This window comes from Wyeomyia smithii, chromosome 2, assembly GCF_029784165.1.
Source record: "Wyeomyia smithii strain HCP4-BCI-WySm-NY-G18 chromosome 2, ASM2978416v1, whole genome shotgun sequence".
Taxonomy (NCBI): Eukaryota; Metazoa; Arthropoda; class Insecta; order Diptera; family Culicidae; genus Wyeomyia; species Wyeomyia smithii.
Genome location: NC_073695.1, coordinates 114,419,222 through 114,431,999, shown reverse-complemented (window position 1 = coordinate 114,431,999; position 12,778 = coordinate 114,419,222).

Here is a 12,778-nt window from a genome sequence, read left to right as displayed (position 1 = left end):
AAATAGGATGATTAATGTTCTGCGATTTCGCTGACCAGGAAAAAGCGACCTATAATGTTCAACTGTCACTTGAGAGCAGTACCAATTAAACAAGAAGGATGCGTGAAGGATTTGGGAGTCTGGATCGATGGTCAACTCACTTTCAAGGAGCATATATACTACACTGTTGCTAAAGCTTCTCGAAATTTAGGACTGATTATGAGAATGGCCAAGAATTTCGAAGACGTGTCCTGTTTAAAAAGCTTATATTGCTCATTAGTCCGCTCGACGCTAGAATGCTGTTCGGCAGTGTGGAATCCTCATTACCTCGATGGTGTTAATAGAATCGAGGCAATTCAACGAAGATTTGTTCGTTTCGCTCTTCGTCATCTAGCATGGAGCGATCCTCACCAGTTGCCCAGTTACGAAAATCGCGCGCAGCTCATCGGTCTCGACTCTTTGCAAGTAAGACGGGATCTTTTACGCGCTATGGTAATTGCCGACACCCTCATGGCGCGAACTGACTGTGCTGTACTTCTGGGTAGTATCGACATAAACGTGAATTCCCGAATTGTTCGGAACATCCCTTTCCTACGAGTTCCTTTTCGTCGCACAAACTACGGGGCAAACGGAGCTCTCATCGGACTACAACGTGTTTTCAACAGTGTCTCCACCGGGTTCGACTATCACCTTCCCCGCACTAGGATAAGAAGATTTTTTTTAAGTTTATTAAGACACAATCATTAGGACCAGATAGAGTCTGTTGGTTTTTTATATTTTTTTTTCCTGTAGGAGCCTATGACCACTGCTACCATTAGTTAGATATATTGTGGTATACTCCGCGTTAATTTTTATGCACTGTCAGTTCGTTCCATCACTATGGGTATCAGTGATAGTCGCACCCAGACTTTGCATTTCACCCCAAGAAGGTATGACTTCTTTGATGAAGTTCCTTACCTTCATTTTTTCAGCAGACCATATCTCGTTAGGCGTGAGGATACCTTTTCCAAGAATACGCAGTCTTTGCTGAATTAATGCGCTGCATTGGCACAGTAAGTGTTCCGAGGTTTCTACTTCCGAATTACAGAATTGGTTTTTTATATAAATCAATCAATAAATAAATAAATAAATAAATAAATAAAAAGCATGTCAGCTAGAAACCTAAAAGCACAGACTAACAGACATAACACTTTGAACGAATTGTCAATCAAATCATCGTATGGATTATATTAGTGCTTTACGGTAGTAACACTAGCACCACAGACTAACAGACATAACACTTCGAACAAATCTCAAAAAAATCATCGTTCGGACGATTCCAGTACTTTACGTTAGTAACACTAGCACCACCTGCTGCCGTGTTCGCGCTGCGTCATGTATTTCGATATCAGCGCTAGCGTTCGGCATGTGTCAAATGGGGAACCACAAAATATGTATGAGATTGCATGACAGCGCCCCAAGCGGCGTTGTCGCGCGAAGACTGTTATTGGATTGGGAATTCGAAATGATCGTTTTTTGTGATGATGGAGCTATGTTCCAGTGTTACGTCTGTTAGTCTGTGCTACACACTTAGATAATATCACCGAGTACGGTAAAATGAATGGTAAAATTACGGAGATTTCAACAGCTGAGATCTCGGTAAAAATCCCGGTAATACATCAAAATACCGCGATTCTGTAAAATCAACAACTGACCACTTGTCAAACTTTAACGAAATTCTCGGTAATATTTTACCGGGACTCGGAAATTTCAACTGTTGAATTATTACGAAAATTTCGGTAAAATTTACTGAAGTACGCATTTTGCGATTGCTCAGATAAATCCAGGAAATAATGAAAACGATTAATTATCCGTATAATTTTATTAATTATTTTGTCAAATGATTCAACTTATTACAGCATTTGTAGAAACAGGAGAGTTGTGTTGCTTCCTGGAAATAAAACAACATCCATCACTGCAGCTACCATCCTGCGAAGCGAGCCGTTAACCTACAAAATTGAGTAAGGAAAGAATGAATTATTTTCTTTTAGTATTATATTTGTAATAAACACAAACAAGATCTGAGAAATAATATTATTCTTACTCAACATTTTAGGTTAATCTGAATATTACAGATTTCTCCGGAATGATGATTAACCGCGAAACCTGTTCCTTTTACATCTAAACCGAAACACGTTCAAAACTGATAGTGAAGCTTTCGTTATTTTGACAGTTCTATTTTTCGGAATCTCGGTAAGAGCTTTTTTGGTTCAACGAGATCTCGGTTAAATGATGTCAAGCTTCCGAGATTCGGTATTTTAGTTTACTGAACTCGGAAATTTGCTGTTTTACGGATTTTTTCGGCAAACAAATTTACGGTATTCCGGTAAACACATTCGGTTTCCGATTTCTCAGTAATTTTGTTACGGAACAACGGTAAACGAAAATGTTTTCAAGTAGTTCGGTATTTTACTTTACCGAGAAAACATTATGCAGTTAAGTGTGTAGCACTATCTGCTGCCATGTTCACGTTTCGTCTCGTATTTCGACATCAGCGCTAGCGTACGTGCATGTGTCAAATTGGGAACTACAAAATATGTATGAGATTGCATGGCAGCGCCCCAGACGGCGTTAGCGCGCGGTGACTGTTATTCGATCGGAAATTTTTGAATCGTTTTTTGTGGCGATGGAGCTAGGTTTCAGTGTTACGTCTGTTAGTCTGTGCTGACTGTGGTGACACACTTGTAGACAAACAACTATTTTTGGGAAATTCCCAAAAATGATATTTTTAGAAATGGTGACCCACTAGTAGATCAACAATCGCTCATACTCACAATTTTCCGCTAGGCCGGCCGTTCTGGGAAAATTCGATCTTTTCAATAATTTGCCTTATATACGTGTGTAGGTCACTTGTTCGACTACTACTCCAATTCCCAAAAATGATGTTTTAAGGAATGGTGACCCACTAATAGATCAAAAATCGCTCATTTTCACAGTTTTCCGCTAGGCCGGCCGTTTTGGGAAATGCGATTTTTTCAATAAATTTGCCTTATATACGTGTGTAGGTCACTTGTTCGACTACTACTCCACTATAAGGAAATTCCCAAAAACAATATTTTCAGGAATGGTCACCCACTAGTAGACCAACAATCGCTCATACTCACAGTTTTCCGCTAGGCCAGCCGTTCTGATAAAATTCGAGTTTTCTTCGATCTCGTTATATCACCATCAATGTTATTTTCTCCAATAGTACATATATCGCTTCAAGTGTTTTTGGTCGCTGCTTGATATTACTTCCAAATGAGTTTGAAATTGATCTTTTCTATCATTTTTTAACGTTTTACGAATCATTATTGTCTCAGGAAAATTTGAACATTAATTTTCTCTGCGTAACTTGAAAGCTGACTTGCATGCAAGATCTTGCGCATTTCTTGCATTCAAGATCTTGCGCATTTAACCCGGGTGTGTTCTACATACTTAAAAAATTTCTCTTGTGCCGAGAATCTCGGAAAACCAATATTTGACAGATGTCATTTTATGCCGAGAATCGCGGTACACAGTTGACTGTGCTCTCGGCAAATCCAGCCGAGAAGCGGCAAACCAGTCCAACGGCCTTTCGGTTGTATAAGCTGAATGTTCGGCACAGTAAAGAGCCGTTTTTTCAGTGGAATCCAATCGCAGAAAATAGTTTTGCTGTGAATCAGGTAGTTTTCTTTCAAAAGATAAATTATAAGCTCGATGAGTTTTAGTAAGTAAAGAAATTTATTCATATTAAATCTAGAATACTTATCTTTATCCTGCTCGCCAGTAGGGCATTGAGCTAAACATCTAATCTAAAATTACGCCTAATGCCTATCCCTTAAACAAATACAATATTGTATTCACACGATTTGAAACTACACTTTTTAGGTTCCAGCCACTTCCCACCGAACTGTACTACATTTTTTTCGGCTACCGGATTGTAAACACTTGTAATTTGCACAAATTTCAGCCAAACTTGCATCTGATTCCTGTTTTCTCACCCGTAACACGCATAAATTTGCACTAAGAAAAATTGCGGCAACTCCTTCATGAGAATGACAGCTGTATTGCCGAAACACGGCAACGAGTAAAATTTGTGCCGAGATACCAGTAATGTTTTTGCTGACTTCGGCATCGACAGTGATTAACGATAAATTCGACAAAAAATAGAGACGAGATTCGACAAGCTTAGTTTTTTGGACGAAGTCTCGGCAAAATGATCTGACAGCTGTCGGCAACCGGCATTTTTTTGCTGAAATACCGGTTGAATCCAAAGTTGCCGAGTGAACTCGGATGTTTTTTTGCCGAGCTCGAGATCTAGTTTTAAGTGTGTAGTCGTTTTGTTGAGTGTAGGCGGAGAGGAACGGGACTAGATTAGGGCATGGATGTTTTTTAGGAAAACTATATAAGGGACATGAAGGTTATGTCACGGCTCGCCAAGACATCACGCACAGGAATAGCTGGCCGTCAAATCTATAGTGATTGGACATAAGCCGAGACATCACGCAAATGAAATCCGCTTTCTCATTACCCAGTATTGAGCAGTGAGAAGGGTCCCACACTAAGATAATCCGAGAAGATCTTTTGGAAAAAGTACATAAATGTTCCCGTATTTTTCCGAGAAAATACGAAGAGCCTCAATAGAACTATGACTGTCCGTAAAGCTGAAATAATGGTCTGTGGGCATTTTTTCGGTAATCCCTAGGGTGTACTAAATGCAACTAATTCTGCGACGTTACCAGAAGCAGGATTATCGAGCTTCTGCTGCACGCGTAAATGATCCGGAATTCCCCGAGTTTCTTTTATCATGGAAGTGTCGAAAAACACAGTGGGATCAGAAGTATTAGATAAGCTTACGCGATTTGGAATATACGAGAAAGGATTAATATTTTGGGACATGTGATTGAAATGCAATATCATGAAACGGGTTTGGAAATTAAATTCGATTAGCCTTTCAAAACTGTCAATCATAGAACGATTCAGAATCTCACATTTATTTATTTATTTATTTATTTATTTATTTATTTATTGAAATAAATCCATCCGACTAGTAGTCTTAATGAATAAGTGAGTGTATGGCTGGGAAAAGCCACCTTGAAAGTCACTGGTAGGCGACTATCAAGGCGGCATAAAAAACCAGCATCTTTAAAAAAAAAAAAACAAAAACATATACAGAGATATTACAAAAATTCGATACAGATAACATAGATAAAGTCAAAACAAACAATGCACATTAATTAACTATACTAGAAATTAAAATTAACATTTTGACGATTATAAACCAGGGCCATCCGACGAACAGGTTCATGCTGGCCATAATTCGTGCGGTGTGCGTTGGTCTGCAGTAATCGCTGATGACGTTGTGGACGAAGAGGGCATTGCAGCTGAAGCATTGTCAAGATAGCGGGGCAGTCATAGCAACCAGTGAGGATTTTGTGCACTGTTCTGGCCAGTATGTCCTTACGACGTTCTTCAAGGGGTTTTATCCCCACCAGCAGGCAGAGATTTTCGTATGGCGGCAAATTATCAGGGTTCCTCCATGGCAATCTGCGACAAATCCTTCGGATAAAGAGCTTTTGAATGCGCTCGATTCACTGTATCCAAAAATCGTAGTACGAGTCCCAAACAACGCAGGCAGTTTCTAAAACTGAGCGAACCAGAGAGCAGTAGAGTGTGCGCAAAGTACCAGGATCATGAAACTCCTTTCCAATCCTAAATATTGAACCAAGTTGACGATTGGCTTTATTGATGATCGCAGAATAATGCTGCCTAAATGACATACTAGTGTCCAACAAAACACCCAAATCAGTGACAACGTCGCTACGATGTAAATAAGTGCCAGCGATACGATAGTCAAAAAGCAACGGCTGTTTTTTGCGCTGGAAGCTGATCACGGTACATTTGGGAATGCTCAGCATCATATAGTTGCGTAGGCACCAGTCGTTGAAAGAATCGAGTAACGTTTGAAGTCTACAACAATCATCATAATTTTCAACAATTTGAAATATTTTAGTATCATCAGCGTACAATAGTCGTGTGCCAGGTGGAAGAACTTTAGTTACAACATTAATGTACAAAGAGAAAAGCAGCGGCCCAGGAATGCTGCCTTGAGGAACACCAGAATTGTTGCTGAACCAAGCGGATTGCGACGTTCCCAACTTTACCGCGATCTGTCGGTTGCGTAGATAAGAACTGAGCCATTTTACCAATCCAGTTGAAGCTCCAAGCTTGTCGCATTTTGCACAAAGTAATCCATGGTCAACACGATCAAAAGCAGCTTTCAGGTCCGTGTAGACAGCATCAACCTGAAGACTACGATCCATACCACGCAAGCAGAGTGAAGTGAATTCCAGCAAGTTAGTGGAAACGGATCGACCAGGGTAAAACCCATGCTGAGCAGTAGGAATATAGCTTTTTATGCTGAACATGAGATGATTGTGGACAATCGTTTCAAAAATTTTTGATCACCTTTTTTGAAAACCGGAAACATCAAAGATTCTTTCCAGCTGCGAGGAAATTGATGACATTGAAGGGAGAGGTTGAAAATAGCGGCTAGCGGTGACTTTAAAACTGCAGCGCATTTCTTCAGGATTACGGCAGGAATACCATCGGGTCCAGGAGAGAATGATTGTTTCAGGTTGCAAATGGCTTCAGCAACTTCTTCGTTTGAAATTGTAAAGATATCGGCGCTAAATGTGTCACTAGGAACAGGAAACATGGCTTCAGCAATTTCATCCGAGGATGCACACTCGCTATTGAAAACACCAGCAAAATACTTGGCAAACAGAACGCATTTACTGTCATTCGTGGACGCTACACTATTTGACAAAAACATGCTAGATGGTGATCCATCCTCCTTACGTTTCGAATTAAGAAACCTCCAAAAGCTTTTCGGGTTCGAACGTAGGTTGTGTTCTGTTCTGCGCACGAAAGACGAATATAGGTTTCTGTTTAGGGCTTTATATGATCGACTGGCAACGGTGAAACGGATCCTATTGACAGGGTTTCTGTTTCTTTGATAGGCACGCAGAGCTGATTTGCGAGCACGATTGAGCCTAGCAAGATGCCTGTTTCCCCAGGTAGGCTCATAGCGAGGACGTGCTTTGGGAATATATAAATGTATGAGTTCCTGAATCAATGCAGTAAATCCTGACACGGCCTCATCCAAATTTCTACACTGGTTGATAAAGCTCCAATCGATACCTCTCAGTGCCAAACTTATCGCCTCATAGTTTCCCCGCCGAAAGTCGAAACTGGAAGGAACGAACTCATCCACAAACTGAGCCTTTACAGGCCTGTTGAAGGTAACCATCAATGGTGGATGATGAACATCAATGTTACACAGAGGATCGGGTGCAGTGGTGACGGAGCATGATGGCAAAGCGTGCAAATTTGCAAAAATTAAATCTAGAAACCAGCCATTCTGATTCCGAACAGGATTGATCTGAAACATGGTGTTAAAAGCCATGCCATCTAACAAATGTGTACTACCAGCGTTCACAGATGAGTGCAGGGCGTCGACAATAAGATAATTGGACTGTGGCTGCACCGACCAGGATAGACCAGCGCGATTAAAGTCTCCTAAAAGAAAAAGATCGTCATTGATACGAGTGGAATTAAGCATAGTACATTTACGAGAAGATAGACTTCAGAACCGGTCTTTTAACGGAAGAACCCCAGCCAAAACTTCCAAACGCATCATATGGGTCGACTGTATGCAACCTAAGGCGATACGGAAGCAACGATATTGTTTTCACTTCAGTTTGATCAAGTGTGTATTTACTGCGGAACGGAAGCAGAAACACCCATATTCAATCACAGACAATATCATTGTTTGGTAAAGCCTTATAAGGTCTCCTGGGTTTAAAATTTACTCTTTGCTGGCCTTTCTTCATCAGATAGGGTAGCGAACGGCTTCGGCAGGTTTTCTGCAGCAATCTTATGCAGAAACCTGCTGAAGAAAACCACTGCCGAAGCCGTTTGCTTGTGATCAGAAGTTGGTTTTCATGGTTTTTGGATGGCGATCACCTTAACTTGCCTCCAATCCTGCGGTACAATGTTTTGCTCCAGGAACTTATTGGACATAATAAGCGCCTCTTGGTGATTTTATCTAGCCAAGGCGCGTTATTAATACAGGACAAGAGGGTAACTGAATATTCTGCCATCGAGAAGGGTGATTCTATCGCGTCGTGGCCCGGAGACACATCGTGAACAATGTTTTGCACAGGAACAGAGTCCAGACACCCTTTCCTGGAAGAATCAATTATCCACCTATTTTAAGACTCTTTGCTTTCGTTGACCGTTACGCGATAACGCATTCTCCTGGCTGTGTTCCAAAGATTGCTCATCGATGTTTCTCTCGACATTTCGTTTACAAACCGACGCCAATATACACGTTTCTTTGCTTTAGCCACGCTCCGAATACCGTCTGAAAGGGCTTGAACGCGTCAGATCTTTTCGTTTAAACATCAGATCACTTTTTGTCCCACCATCGGAGTGGAGGCCGTTCGTCACACCGGGATATTTCTTCGTTTGGACTTGCAACGCGGCGCGGCGTCGAGAATCAAGCCCGCGAGGAGGTTGTATTCTTCAAGTGGTGGGTGATGTTGAATCGACTCGACGACTTCTGAAATCATCTCCTCCTCTCCATTTTTTTTTCGCCTCGAACAGTCATCGGGCGCGGACGCGTTTGCTTTTCGCTCCGCAATTAACTTGTATAGTATACTTTTTTTTTTGTTTTTTTTCACACCTTGACAACGTCGCGTGTTTTTGCTGACCATCCGTGTCGTAACTCTTCCGCTTAGTGTATTAACGTAAATAACCATGCCGTGCGGTGTAAATTCGTGCAGCATAAACGACGACCGCTTTCTTTGGAAGTGCGAGTTCTGCAGTAGAACTTACCATGCTGCGTGTATCGGCGTACAACGACACCGCGAACTTTTAATCACATTTTATATGGCGCCATTGTGTACGGAATGTCAAGAAATTCTCCGGAAGGAAGCTGACGTACGGAAGCTGCTTCATCAACAGGAGCAGCTTGTGGAGGCAATACATCGACAGACGGACGCCAATCATCGAATTGCTGCGGATATGAAAAAATTCTGCTTAGTGTCAGAATTGTTCGACAGTATTGAGCACCTGCTGAATGATGTCAAAGAAACTTTGTCAGCGATTAACAAAAGCAATCAAAACATGTGCAGTGCGGTCGGGCAGCACATAAAGTCGTGTGACAATAAATTGCACACTACATTGACCGGCATCAGCGAGTCGTTTTCAACGATGCCACAAAAAATACATAAATATTTTGACGAACGGCTCTCAAGCCTGACTAGCAATTTTATTAGTTCAATCACAGAGGCTGAGTCATTGAAACCTCATACAAATAACGACACAAAACTTACTGAAATACTCGAGGAGGTGAAATTTGTCTCAGGGACTGTCTCCAATCTTCAGGTGACCAACACATGCAGTGCAAAACCTCAAAAAAATCTGCAGGAAGAACTAGCTGAAAAAACTTTCTACCCGAAAGCGGACCATACATCTCCAGGATGGAGATTTCTGGGTAACAAATGGCAATGGAAGCAGGACTGGTCCACTTATGATGCCAAGCAACGGTCTCGAAGACTACAAGAAAAAGCTGCCGAAAAAGCCAAAAGAAACAGTAAAAAAAGAAAACAATAAATCACTCATACCAGTAAACAAAACAACCAGCACAGCGGTACGCAAAACTATCAACGTATCAACGCATCAGACAAAGAATTACTAGCCACAGCAAAAGTTCAATTCGCCGGGCCACCCTCATCAACCGACCATCCGATAGCTGCACTTTCTGCTCCAAAACTCATCAACTTCAGGAAAGGAGAAACTATCAACCCGTATCGATCTGAAAAAGGTACAACACAGAGCACTACTTCACAGTCAGAACTGGAAAATACTGCTCCGCTGCTAGATCCTATGCGTCCACCGATTGTCAGACTAACGGAGCAATCCGCTGCTGGTGACAAACGCTATCTGAAAGCACGGCTGCGTGATCACAAAATTATGGATACGGTACGAACTTTGCTTGCTTTCCTGCATGATCAGCCAACAACGGTATGCATTCGGGGAATCACCAAAATTAGTGCATCGGTGATGCTGGCAGCTGAAGGACTACCAACTGACCTTAACCTGCTACGTGAAAATTTCCTGGACGTACATGAAGAACTGGGAATATCACGCGATGACGCTTTAGCAGACCTGCAGTCTCATCGGACATCGTTATCCAGTGAACGAACACACCGCCTACAACAACTAAGGGAAAGCACCGATAAATTTTACAAACCGAGTTTTCGGAAATAACGACCCCTTTCAATGAGAGAGAAGAAGACTTACAGGTAACACTCACCAACCCTCAAACATCGTCAACCACCATATCCCCAAAAATTTCTTCACCAACACAAAAAGCGACTGAAATTTTGGTTTATTGTCAAAATTTCAATCGCATGAAAGGCCCAGCCAAAATTGAACAAATTTACAACAATCTCTTAGGCTCATCCTTTTCAGTCATATTGGCGACTGAAACAAACTGGGATGAAAGTGTCAAAAGTGAAGAAATTTTCGGAAATATGTTCAATGTATTCAGGAATGACAGGAATCTTCAAGAATCCGAAAAGAAGTCAGGCGGAGGAGTCCTCATAGCGGTCTCTGTGAATTTTAATTCAGAAACTGTTGCTGCACCTAAATTCAAAGAATTCGAGCACATTTGGATAAAATCGCACATAGCAGGTGAAACACACGTATTCGCCTCTGTGTACTTTCCTCCACATAACGCTAATAAAATGACGTATGAAAAGTTTTTTAATTGCGCAGAAAAAATTCTATCTGAACTACCTCCAGAAGTGAAAGTTCACATCTATGGGGACTTCAATCAAAACACCGCTGACTTCATCTTGGACCCTGAAAACGAAAGCATCCTACTCCCAGTCGTTGGAGATAACATCACTTTGCACTGCATGTTTGACGAAATTGCTAAACTAGGTTTGAACCAGATTAACCATGTAAGAAACCGTGAAAATTGCTATTCGGACCTACTCTTAACGAATATCCATGAAGACTTCTGTGTGACCGAATCATTTGACCCACTGTGGAAAAACGAAAAGTTTCACACAGCAATTGAATATTCTTTATTTTTACATGAATATCAGAGACCCTACGACTGTGAGTATGAGGAAGTCTTTGATTTCAAACTCGCGAACTATGCAAATATTAAAAACAAATTAAACTGTGTCAATTGGCACCAAATTTTTAGAGATGGAGGAAATGTCGAATCATCTGTTAGCGTCTTTTACAAAATTTTGTACAACATCATCTCTCAAGAGATTCCATTGAAGAAAAAACGACGCCACGCTAACACTAAACATCCAGTCTGGTTCAACAAACAAATCAAAAATTTAAAAAACCGCAAACAAAAAGCCCACAAAATTTTCAAAAAACACAATAGCAGTGAAAATCTAGCAATTTACTTGGAAATATGTGATCAACTGAACTTTGCAATCAGTGATGCATTTGAAGAATTCAATGCTAAAACTGAACTAGAAATTAAGTCTTGTCCAAAGAACTTCTTCAATTACGTCAAAACAAAACTAAAATCAGACAATTTTCCATCAATAATGCAACTCGATGAACATGTTGGTGATAACTCGGAGAAAAATTGCAATCTCTTTGCAAATTTTTTCCAGGAAATCTATACTACATTTTCCGAAGAAAATCGCGACCGCGATTATTTTGCATTTTATCCAGAATATCCAAGAAAAGTTGGTGTTAACCAACTTCAGGTACAGGATGTTTTGCAGGGTCTGAGAAATTTAGACCCTTCCAAAGGACCTGGACCTGACGGAATACCTCCAGCACTCATGAAAAATCTTTCGAAGGAACTTACATCTCCTTTGTTCTGGCTGTTCAACATGTCAACAACTGGAGTCTTCCCAAATATATGGAAAAGCTCATTTTTAGTGCCTATTTTCAAATCTGGGCGTAAATCTGACATACGTAAATATCGTGGAATCGCTATTATCTCTTGCATTCCTGAACTCTTTGAGGCAATTATCAATGAAAAGCAGTGGTGGGCACCGCTAACCGAAAATTTAGCGACGCTAATCGCTAAGTCGCTAACCGGAAAATTTAGCTCGATAATCGCTAAACGCTAAACGCTAAACCCACATTAGCGGAACTTTCGCTAATCGCTAATCGCTAACTTTTTAATATGTAAATAGTCATATCGCTATATTTATTGCTCATGTTTTGTAAGATTTGGACCACTTTGATCTGTTTTGGTTAAACAAACGAAAACAATTACTTTTTAAAGCTATTTACAGTAAAAGGTTCACGAAACGGTATTCATATTTGATTTTGTAAAAACAGGAATAACAAAAGTTATTTAGCTTGTATTGAAAATAGATACTCTCAGGAATGTTTTCATGAAAATTCAATTATTATCTGAATCGAAAAAGTAGAACCAAAGTTGTCATAATTTCAAGCGCATTGCAATTTACCAAAGTTCTTGGTGTGCCAAAAATTCAATCTAGACCTTATGCTTGTTCTTCACAATGCTCCTGTGGCTTGTACGATAACTGGAACTCCATTCTAGGGTAAAAAAACCGACAAAAGTAACTTTCGCAGTCAAGTATGTTCTTCTTTCGAAGCAATTTACGTACGCCATCAGCAATTCACAGTTTTTCTAAATATTTCTATTGTCGCTTCTCCACAAAATTTAGCGAATTAGCGATTAGCGTTTCGAAGGCCAAAATTTTAGCGACGCTAA